This window comes from Notamacropus eugenii, chromosome 1, assembly GCF_028372415.1.
Source record: "Notamacropus eugenii isolate mMacEug1 chromosome 1, mMacEug1.pri_v2, whole genome shotgun sequence".
Classification (NCBI taxonomy): Eukaryota; Metazoa; Chordata; class Mammalia; order Diprotodontia; family Macropodidae; genus Notamacropus; species Notamacropus eugenii.
The window spans coordinates 409,746,409-409,758,714 of NC_092872.1; the positions used below are offsets into that span (position 1 = coordinate 409,746,409).

General features: G+C 41.2%; 1 long non-coding RNA gene across 1 annotated transcript in view; it reads right to left on the reverse strand.

The window, feature by feature from the left end:
• Positions 1-1,599: 1,599 nt before the first annotated feature.
• LOC140518684 (uncharacterized) overlaps positions 1,600-12,306 on the reverse strand; it is a 91,217-nt gene continuing 80,510 nt past the window's right edge. Inside the window, exons 2-3 of the long non-coding RNA XR_011971986.1 lie at positions 3,221-3,282; positions 1,600-1,911 (exon numbers count right to left, since the gene is read on the reverse strand). This is a non-coding gene — a long non-coding RNA (uncharacterized lncRNA). The remainder of the gene's footprint in view (positions 1,912-3,220; positions 3,283-12,306) is intronic.

A 12,306-nucleotide genomic window follows, 5' to 3' on the forward strand; every position in this document is an offset into this window, starting at 1 on the left:
ATAATAAAAATAGTTAGGATTTGTACAGCACTCACTGTGTGTCAGGCATTGTGCTAAGTGCTGTACAAATATTATTTTATTTGGTCCTCACACTAACCCTGGGATGTAGGTGTTATTATTATCCCCATTTTAAAATTGAGGAAACTGAGGCAAACAGAGGTTAAGTGACATGCTCAAGTTCACACAGCTATTAAGTATCTGAATCCAGATTTTAATTTATGTCTTCCTGACTCTAGACCCAACATTATATCCATTTCACCACCTAACTGTCCAGATTTATTATGTACGTATTATAGAAATACTTATAGACACACAGGTTCATAAACTTAGAGGCAGAATGAAACTTAGAAACTCCCCAGGCCAACCCCTTTATTTTATAGATGAGGAAATCAAGCCTCAGAGAGGTTATCTGACTTGACTGTGGTCACAGAGTGTCAAAGGCAGGATTTGAATCAAAGACTTCTAGCTTCATATCCAGAACCCTTTCCACTGGCCCTCTCTCCCTGTAGAGTACAAGCTCCTTGGGAGCAATAACTGTTTCATTTTGTTTTCATATCCCTAGCACTAAATGCTTAATAAATACTTAATTGATTGACACCACTCTTAAAGGGGAGGTACAATTCTTATATGACTATCCATCCTGTAAAACAGAATGTGAGAAAGGGCCGTAAGACAGGGATGAACAAAGGGACAGAAGCAATCAGAGGAAGGAGAGATCTCTTCTACTTGGGCTAATTGGAGAAGGTGGCACCTGAATTAAGCCTTGAAAGACAAATAGAGATGGGTAAAGGAAGGAGAGAATATTGGTGTGGAGTAAGGGAATCCATTCCACTGTTTTGGATTCCATCAAAGGGCCACGTCTGAGGACCTCGAGGGCCATTTGGATTCAATCAAAGGGTTGCACCTGAGGACCTAGAGGACCACAGGTGACTTTGGGGCTGTAGGTTCCCATCCCTGATAGAGTGAAAAGGAGGAAGGAGTCCAATTTGACTGGAGTTTAAGGTAAATGAGGATGAAAAGTGATAGACAAGGCTAGCAAATTAGGATATAACCCTAGATACCAGTCAGTACCTTTGATCCAGGGCTTGAGCCTCATTTAGCTGAGCTCTGCCCCCATACCTCACCCCACCTTCTAGTGCCTTCTAAAATTACCCTTTAAAAACAATTACTGACATATGTACATGTTGTTTCTCCCAATAGAATGTAAACTCTTTAACTACAGGTACTGTTAGCAAATTGGTTAGTCTGTTTTTGTATCCTCTTTGCCCTGTATGGTCTGGTACACGATAGGGATTTAAGAAAATGTTTATTGTTTTTGTTATTCAGATGTTTTTCTGAATGTCTAACTCTTTGTGACCCCATTTGGGATTTTCTTGGCACAGATACTGGAATGTTTTGTCATGTCCTTCTCCAGCTCATTTTATAGATGAGGAAACTGATGCAAACCGGGTTAGTGCCAGGGTCACACAGTAAGTGTCTGAGGCCAGATTTGGACTCAGGAAAAGGAGTCTTCCTAACTTCAGGCCAGGAGCTCTATCCACTTTACCATCCAGCTGCCCTAAATGCTTATTACTTAATAACACAGAAGGAAACTGAGGCTGAGAGGTAAAATGATTTAGTGGAGAAAAGCAAGCTGTATTCAGACCAGCGGCATACATTTGGTCATTTGACATTCACCACAACTGTGGGAGGGACCATTATCTTCATTTTACAGAGGAAAAAACAAAGCACAAAGGATCATGGAACCAGAATGAGAAGGAACCTTAGAAGCTGTCTAATCCTGTTCATTTGTCAGATGAGGAACTGAACACCAGACAGGCTAAGTGCATTGCTTGTGGTCACAGAAGTAGGAGACATTGGCTGCAGGATTTGAGCCCAGGTCCTCTGACCCTAGAATGTTGCCAGATGGTCCTAGAACATAAGATGAGAAAATTTAGGGACCAATGCCTTAAAAAGGCATTTTTAGTTAGCATATACCTGTGCAGAGAAAAAATAATAGGGACATTTCATTTGAGTCAAGAAAGCTATTTATAAATAAATTATAAAGGTCTGATTCAGGGGTGGGGAACCTGTGGCCTCAAGGTTGCATGTGGCCTTCTAAGTCCTTGGGTGCTGCCTTTTGACTGAGTTCAAGTTTTACAGAACAAATCCTTTTATTATGGGAATTTGTTCTATGAAACTTGGAATCAGTCAAAGGGTCACACTTGAAGACGTGGAAGACCACATGTGGCCTGTAGGCCTCAGGTTCCCTACCCCTGACTGTTGAAGTGTTTAAATCACAAATAATGGGCATGTCTTTTCCCCCTAATGTATAGCTACAATGTTGTCAGTCAAGTTCAGAAATGCTGATGTGTTTCAAAAAATAAAAAATAAAAAAAAAAAGACATCCCACATTCTAAAATCCACACCCTCTTCTTACTTCCCCAGGTTTACACAGGAGTCCAGTGTCAGAGGCAAGACTGATACCAAGGTCAGGTTACTTTCCAGCCAGGTTTCTCTTTACTGTCCAGCACTAAATACCTTAATGAATGTCAAACAAATAGACCAACTTTCAAAAGCGAAACAAGTGAGCTCAAATTTCTATACGAGGTTGTTTCATAATTCAGCAACAGTCAGATATGGCCTGTTGGACACTCAACTCAGTTTCCTCATAGATGTGGTTTCGTTATAATCAATGTCTGGCTAGTGACACTCATTTTTAGTTCCTGATTTTTCGTTTTCTTGTTTTCACTATGAGGAAAAGAGCACAGAAGGTCAGAGCTGGAGGAGCCTTAGAAGATAAAACTTAGGCTTGCCTATGGTAAGTCTCAGACCCTGTCCTTACAGGACATTTTTACATTCTAACTGGGAAGATGATGTATACACGAACATGTAGGATACGAGAAAACCCTTACAGTAATAATTCACACTTATGCAGAATTTGAAGTTTGTAAAGTACTTTTCTTATAAAAATCTAATTCAGGTGGGCAGGACAAGTAGTATTATCTCCATTTCACAGATGGCAAAATAAAAGCTCAAAAACTGTTATTCTTTGTCTTTTGCTTTCAAAGAGAACCAATGACAGCAGGAGGGTGATGTCTTGACTTGCAAGTGAATTTGGATTAAATGAGGCAAAGTCATGCAAAGTCATCAGCCTTACTCTCTCCTCCTCAGTCATCAGCAAAAACTCAGAGATAAGTGACTTGGCCAAAGTCAGTTAAATGATAGGATAGCACCATACCTTTTTGTGTCATAGACCCCTTTGGCAGTCTGATGAATCCTAATACTTCTGTGGCTTGTCATCTACATGCATGAGAAGGAAACGCTAAAATTTAGTTACAGATTAGTGGAAATAAAGATATATTTTGTTTTATCTCTCCCAAGTTTATGAACCTCCTAAAATCTATCCATTGTTTTCAGACCTCAACTTAAGACCCTCTGTGATAGGAAGGCAAGAACCAGAATTTAGACCTAGATTTCCTCACTTCAAGTATAGGCCTCTTCATGGTAGATTATGCTGCCTCTGTGGGAATGTAGATGCCAAAATGCTCATGCTCACACATCCTTATATTTTTGAGTCTGCCTCAGCAGAGCTGGATTTGAGGATGTGATTTAATAAGGACTTTGGTCTAAATACAGGACAAGATGATAGAGGCCATCAATTTCCGCAATCCAATTGATTCCCTGTGACCTTCAGCAGTTCAGGTGATTTACTCAGACACAGAAGAAGCTAGAAGGTGGAAGGGAGAAAACCAGGGTCTCCTCAGGATAGAGCTCCAGGTCCAGGGACCCCAGCTCCCAGATTTACACCTCTTCCTGGAGTGCAGGGGCAAGATCTTAGGTATCCTTTTGTTCCCTGTGGCAGAGCCCAGTGGAGGGCCGTGTGCATAGTCAGAAATGATTGTTGAAAGAATGAATTTGGCTTGGGAGAAAGACACAGAATCATAAATGTCAGAGCTGGAAGAACCCTTAGGAAATCATGTGACCTAATACCTTCTTTACTCCTCTGCTCTCCCTGGTACCAGATCAACTGTCTATTCCTAAAGTTCCCACTATGTTAGAATGGGTTGTTTTGGCTTTATCCACGCCAAGGAAAGACTGGACCTGGAGAAGATGGTTGCAAAACTCCTTTGCAGCTCAGACATTCCACACTCTGTTTTCACTTATCTATAAAACAAGGAGAATGATGCTTGCGCTACCTACCTACTTCATAGTTTTGTTGTGAGAAAAGAATATTGTTCAGCTTAAAGTGGTATGGACATTCACTGTCATTACTATTATCATTATTAGCATAAAAATAAGATAATAATAACTAATGGACAGTCTGAGCAGTCTACTAGTATCTGTCCAGGGGTAGGGAACCTGAAGCCTTGAGGCCACATGTGGCCTTCTAGGTCCTTGGGTGTGACCTTTTGACAGCCCAAGTTTTATAGAACAAATCCTTTTATGAAGGGGATTTGTTCTGTGAAGTTTGGATTTAGCCAAAGAGTTGCACTTGAGGACCTAGAGGGACAAATGTGGCCTTGAGGCCACAGGTTCCCCGCTACTGCTTTATATAGCATTGAGAGATCTAGAAGGAGAACCCAGGATGTTGAGTTAACCTCCAGTAGAGGACTTATAGGATGTGCACAAGAGTCACACTGGATGAGTGGATAGGGATAAATTGTGATCTACAAATTTGGAGGCAGTGTTCACATAGATAAGGTTATAGAATCATCCAGGTAGCAAGTATAATCCTGCAGTTCTTTTCAACCCATAAGTTCTATATTCTAATATTCTATCAATTTATCAATCAATATGCATTTATTTAGTGTCTACTTTGTAGGCATTGGAACTGCAAACCCCAAAATGGGATAATCCCTACTTTCAAGAAGTTTATATTCTAGGAAAGGAGGGGTGGATACAGAGAAGGACAAATAAATATAAGCTACACGCATGTCTAGCTACATAATAAATACATAGTGACAGGGGTTGGAGAAGTGCTAACATTTTAGAAAGCTAGGAAGAGCCTCTATTTTCTAAAGTTCTTCCCAAACACAATGTTCTGTCTTCTATATTCTGTCATTCTAAATTCTTCAATCATATTGTATCCTATAACCAGAGGTGTGTGTTGGTAAATGTTTAACAACCAGCTGTCTGGGAGAGAAAATGCATTGGGTATACCTTTTTCGGCTTAATCTGCATTATTAACCCTATCACTTTCCTAAATCTAGACCAGAGGTAGGGAACTTGTGGTCTGGAGGCCACATGTGGCCCTCTAGGTCCTCAAGTGTGGTCATTTGATTAAATCCAAACTTCACAGAAGAAATCCTTAAGGCCACATTTGACGACCTAGAGACCACATGTGGCCTCCAGATCATAAGTTCCCCACCCCTGGTCTAGTCAGTCAATAACAAATAGTAAATTAAGCCCTAATTTGTACTGTTTGCTGATTTTTCAGGTGTCAGTCAGCTCACACTGAAAATTTAGCAATCAACTTGACAGCCAATAGGAGCTGGCTCCTGCTTACCTCTGCCTATAACTGTAGGTATTGTCCAGGGCTCTGTCCTGGGCCCTCATTTTTTCATCTATACCCTCTTGTTTGGTGACCTCATCAGCTCTGAGAAGTTTCATTATCTCTGTTTAAATAACTCCCAGACAAATATATCTCCTGAGCTATTGTCCCACATGACTTACTGCTTATCAGACATTTTCAGCTACATGTGCAACGTCCTAAGCAGAGCTCATTATCTTTCCTGTCAAATCCATGGCTTTTCAGAACTTCCCTATTTCTGAGAGCCCCAATCATCCTTCTAGTCACTCAGGTTTACAGCCTCAGAGTGGATTCAGCTTCTGACACTCCTTCCCCCAATAGATCCAATCATTTGCCAAATCTCATCATTTCTACCTATACAACATTCCACATATCAGCACCTTTCTCTCTATTCACACAGAAAACTCCTTAGTTCAGGCCTTTATTACTTTTTACCTCCATGATTGGGTAGCTAAGTGGCACAGTGGATAGAGCACTTGAAACTCTGGCCTCAGACACTTACTAGCTTTGTGACCCTGGGCAAGTCACCTTACCCTGTTTGCCTCAGTTTTATCATCTATACAATGAGCTGGATAAAGAGATGGCAAATCACTTTAGAATCTTTGCCAAGAAAACCCCATATGTCATCATGAGGAGTCAGACTCAACTGAAAAACGACTCAACAACAACAACCTTAATGACTTCTTTAGCCTCCTAAAGGGTCTTGCTGTGTTGTCTCTCTCTACTCCATCTGTACTTACAGCTGTCAAAGTTACTTTCCTAAAGTGAAGATTCAACCATATCAGAGTTGTACTCAATAAATACCATGCCTCCCTATTACCTCTAGGAACCAACATAAACTACTCTATATGTCATTTAAAACTCTTTACAATCTGGGCACATCCTACCATGGCCTTATTACCTATGATCCTCCCTCACAAATTCTAAAGTTCAGTCACATAGGCTTTTTTTTTCTGTTCCTCATACACAAGACTTTTTCCCGTCTCCCTGTTTTTTCACTGGTTGTCCTGATGTCTGGAATGTCCTCCCTCTGCCTCTTGGAACCCCTGATTCCCTTTAAGATATCTCAGTTGCTACCTCCTGCAGGAGACCTTTTCTAACTCCCTCAGTCACAGTGCCTTCTCTACCAAGGTTACCTTCTTCCTATTCTATATGCCTTCTGAGAGAGAGAGAGACAGAGACAGAGAGAGAGGGCCTGGCGTAGTGATTTAGTAAGTATAACAAGCTCACATATCAGGAAACTCTCTGCCAAATGTAAGTCAACACCTTCTTAGCTACTTATAATCTTAGAGAAAAGTTTGGAGCCCTGAGAGGTTAAATGATTTGCCAGGCTCACTCGCCAGGATGTGTCAGAGGTAGGACTTGAACCCAGGGTTTCCTGTCTCCAAGGCTCTTGGTTCACTATGCAATGGTGCCTTGGCACATGCCAATATAAATGTGCATGTGCCTCCCCCGTTAGAATGTAAGGTTCTTGGTGGGGAAGGGGTAAGGACTGTTTGTTTTCCAAGTTTGGATCCCCAGTGCCTAGCAGAGAACTTCATACTTCAGTGCTGGGCACTTAATAAGTACTTAGGATTAATTGGTTCTCTTATCAGATATTCAAGGTCTCTTCTACTTCTGATATTCTACAATCTATGGTTCCTCCCGTCTCTGACATTCTGACTTTGTTTTGTTTTTATTTTGTTTCAAGTCCCCTGCCAGCTCTAATATGTTTTCTGAGATAACCCTGATTTCACTGAGGCGGTTGCATAGATTCCCAAGAAGTAGAATCCCAAAGATGTATAAGGACCTTATCCCAGCCCTGGCCCAATCACAAAATGTGACATTTCCCGTCTCCTGTCTCCAGGCTCCACAGTTATTGTTTACACATTCCAGAGAAGACAGAGGAAGGAAATTAACATGGTTTCTAATCCAGGGTTCCCTTCCTGCTTAAACTGGTTGCAGGGAGCACCACCAGCTCCAAGCCTTCAGGGAAGCAAGGAGAAGGGAGGGCAGAGAAGGTTGAAGGAGGGGAAGCAGGGAAGCTTTCGGCTCAGGAAGGGCTTTGAATGGGATCTCTCTAATTCATTTCAGTGAAAGCTGGGGCTTCCTCAGGCACTCCTAAAGTGTTCCCTAAGTCTCTCTGGTGGCTTTGATCCACCCTATCTAGGTGCTCAGGGAATGTGCTGGCGTCCATATCCACGTACTCTTCTTAGACAGGAAGCTGACTGACTACGTGTTATCCAAGGCAGTGGTGAAGCTTGGCATAGAGACACAGAGCATGGCTCCCCCTCACAGGGAATTTGCCTTGCAAGCACCTACCCACAGCCTTGATAGTCTACCATATGTATAGCATATTGGTCTAGTCTTTCTGCATTGATCTGTTCAGGTCCCTCAAAACTCGGCTCAAAACTCTTCAGCGGCATCCAGATAATGTTCTGCTTCTCTAAAATTTCCCCTAAATAAAGTTCCACTTCTCAGTCTGGCATCAGGTTCCTCCATAACATGAAGCCAACCTGACTTTCCAGCATTATCTCTCTCTGCTACAACTGAAGCAGATTACTCTCTGATCATCTCCTCACCTTATCCTCCATCCCAGAATATCCCTCACTCTTGTCTCCTGGTCTTTGCTTGTTTAATGTCCTTAGTTGACCTCTCCTCCCTTTACCCCCCTTCTTCCCCTCCCCATCCTATTCCACAACACCTACATGCAGAGCAATTAAAATATCACTAATTCAGATTGTACCCATTCAGTATAAGTAATAGGACTCGATTTTTAGAGCTGGGAGAAACCTTAGGGAGATTTTTTTTCATTTATTCCCTGGTTGATTTAATGTTAATTAACTTCCTATGCTGGCAGCTGCAGAGAGAGAGAGAGAGAGACTAGTAAAACAGTCCCTTTGCTGAAGAGCTCACTGTCTAGCAGGAGAGATTAGATTGCTTGAAAACTGTAATAGAAGTAACGTTATGTAGTAGAAAGACCATCAGATCGGAAGTTAGGAGACCTGGGTTCAAATCACTTCACTGACACAAACAAGTCATTTCACCTCTGAGTCTCCGGCTCCTCTCTAACATGTTGACAATACAATTTGCATCACTTCTATTGAAGGGTATCATAAACCTTTAAGGACTACAGAAATGTGAATTATCATTATTTAAGACAAAATGTGAGATATACATAAGATCAGAAAAATGGTAGAGGTATAAGGAAGGAAAGATCACTTGTGAATGGGAGGTGGAGGAAGAAGAAGAGGTAAAGAAAAGTTGGCAATGGCCAACATTATCTTAAAATCTGGGCATGATTTCAACTGGGGAAAGATGAAGGTAGAGCATATGCTGTGGACATGGGGAAAAGGGTGAGCAAAGAGAGGGAAGCAGAAGAGCAGAGTATGTGTATGAAGAAGTGGTTTGATGAGTAGTACAATTTGTCTGGAGCAGAGCATAAAACAAGGTGAACAAAAGGAGACTGGTGCCAGATTAGGCACCAAATGATGATCTGGGGCTATTTGAATTTTATTTGCTTAGCTATAGGGAGCTACTGAAAAAATTAGAGTTGGGGAATGGCATACTTCAATCTGTCCATTAAGATTAGTCTGGCAGGCAATGCTAATTTATCATTGCATATTTACAAAGAAAGTAACAAAGCAATAGAGTAATATTAATGCGGGAGCTTGTTGAAGTATTCCCTAGAAGATTATGTTCAAGTTTGAAAAGAGTAATATTTACATACAAACATAATATGCAAATGAATTTTTTTAATCTATAAATATTCATTTCAATAAATGAGAGAGCTGGGTCAGCTAGGCAACAGAGTGGATAGAGCACCAGTCTGGAGGACCGGAGTTCAAATCCAGCCTCAGTGTGTGTGACCCTGGGCAAGTCACTTAATCCTGATTGCCTCCAAAAAAAATAGAAGAAGAGCAACTGCCTAGCACTTTCTTAAAAAAAAAAAAAAGAATCTTAGAATATGAAATATGCAAGGTAGTAAGGTCCTTAGAACACAGAATGAATATTAGGGTTGCAAAGAAATTCAGGGCATAAAATGCTAGAGCAGAATGGGCTTTAAGAATTATCCAACTCCTTCAATTGAATAAAGGCAGAGTATGAACATGTGACTTGTTATCTAGTATTATCCAGATAGTAAGTGGCACAGTCAGAGCCTGAACCCAGATCCTTTCCTTGCCACACTAATGTTGCCACTCTATCAGGTAGCAACCACACCTACCAGATTTTTCTGGACAGTTTTAGATTCAAGGAAGTAAAGTATATTTTGAATGAGGTATTTCAAAGTAATCTCCTGTTTCTGTACATGTGCCCTGATTATCATCTTGAAAAATAATACCTGCAAAGAAGCATGACCCATGTGGATTTAAGGACCTGGACAGTGATGGAGAAGGAAGATATTTCTGTCTGGGCTTCTGTCAGGAAACGCTGCTTGTAGAATGAGAGTCGGAAGGGGCCTTAAAGGTCAGCTAATCCAATTCCTTCACTTTTCATATTAAGAAACTGGTCCCCAAAACAGGGAAGTGACTTGTTGCCCAAGGTTGGACATCTAGAAAGAGCAGAGCCAGGCTTTGGGTTCAGGTCCTCTGGCCCCAAACTCATTACTTTTCCAACTACATCCAGGCAACTTCTGGGGACACTCCCCACCTCCACCCCAATAGCCTTGGCAAAGTGGCTCTTGATGGCCCAGATTAAGAAACAAACCAAGGTCCTCAGGGAAATACAACAACAACAAAAAACAGCAAAACCCCAAAGGCTCACATTCAGATGTTGTTCTTTTTTTTTTTTTTTAAACAAAAAAATGACATGTTTCCAAACAGTAGGGATTTTTTGGAACAGTGTCGAGAGGATATCCAGAACTTCAGAGCTGAAATGAGTCCTGTGTGCCTCCCTTCCTTGTGGTGTCAACACAACCTTGGACTCAGTTGGACACTTCCTGGTTTCCTCCAAAGCTGAATTCTCATAGGATCTAAAAGGGGTCATGGGACAGCAATGATTATTGTTTTCAACAGGCACGTAGCTGAATGAAACCCACAGGAACCTATGAAGACCCTTGGGAGCTTATTATGAAATGGCTGCTGAAGGCTTGTGCAGGAGGAGGCAGGGCCTATTCTCTTGATAAACATGGCTCATTGTAGTTTCAGCAAAGGAACTCAGAACTCATGGATGAAAAAGGATCATAGGAGGCCAAAGTTGGTAAGACCTTTGGAACATAGAATGTCAGAAATGAAAAGGCCCTTAGAATGATCAGATCAGAGATCTAGGACTGAAGAGACCTCTGAGGCCATGTCTTGAAACATGAATTGTCAGAGTGGAAAGAGACTTTAGATCATAGGACAGAATGTTGGAATTGGAAGAGAGTTTAGAACTGTAGCTGGAAGGCATCACAGAGCACATTTAGTATGACTTCCTCATTTAACTGAGGAAAATTTTGATGGCCAGAAAAGGTTGGTGATGTTGCCAAAAGTCAGGCAAAAAGTTGGTAGTAGATCAGAGGGGAGGACAATCTTTTCAAGTGTTTCTTCCCAAATCCACTGGCTCTGAAATAAAGAAACCTAGGACCAAATCTCCCCTCAAAATCTTACTAACCTTGATCAAGTCACTGAATGTCCTTCACCTTAGTTTCCCCATCTATAAAATGATGGATTATCCTAGAGCTCCTCTAATGTCCCTTTCAGCTCTAGATCTTTGAGCCTATGATCTATGGGTCTAGATGGCCCATGATGAGCCTTGTCCCTCTATCTCCCCCTTTCCCAGTCCCAGTAGGTTGGCAAGAGTCCTAGACCTTTGGGACACAAGCTGATATTCTTTCCATTACATGCAGCCTGGCTTTTGCTTTGATAGCAGGGTTTTCTGATTTTGCTAATGTGTAAATTAAATTTCCATTAATTTCTCAACCAGCATAGTCAAAGAATGAGAAATTCAAGCTATTTAGATATGCTGGTAAACTCAGAATCATAGCATCTCTGAAATGGAATGGGAGCTTAAAGGACATCTAGTTCAACTCGTACTTGAGTAAGAATTCCCTCTACATGAGGGCTTCTTAACCTTGGTGCAGTATGCTTTAAAAAAAATCTCTTTTGATAATTGCATTGCCATATAATTGGTTTACGTTGTGATCCTAGATGTTTTATTTTATGCATTTAGAAGCATTATTCTGAAATGTCCACAGATATCTCTAGGCTCCCAAAAGGTTCCATGACACAGAAACAATAAAGAAGTCTTGCTTTGCATCCTCTTCAAAAGTGGATCATCTATTTACTGCTTAGAGATCACAACTGATGGGGATGGAGGTCACCACCTCAACAGACTGTACATTCCCTGGTTAGACACTTCTAATTGGACATCTAATGTGGACCAATTTTAAAAATATCAGCCAAACTACCCGTATTTATTAAGCACTTGTTATGTGGGAGTCAGGCAGCTGAGTGGTGTAGTGGACAGACTAGAGTCAGGAAATCTGGCCTCAGACACTTACGAGCTATGTGACCCTGATCAAGTTACTTAATCCTGTTTGCCTCATTTTCCTTTTCAGGAAAATGAGTTGAAGAAGGAAATGGCAAACCACTTCAGCATCTCTGCTAAGAAAACCTCAAATGTGGTCACAAAGAATCAGACATGACAACAATAAATGTGGGAAGCAGCATGACATGGTGGATAGAGAGCCATCCTTGGTGTCCAGAAAACCTGAGTTCAAGTCTTAATTCTGTTAGATACTGAGTGGTCTTGACTAAGGTACTTAACTTCTTAGTGACCCAAGCAATGCTCTAAGACTTTATTGAAATGACAGGGCTGTTGTGATCTATATTGGT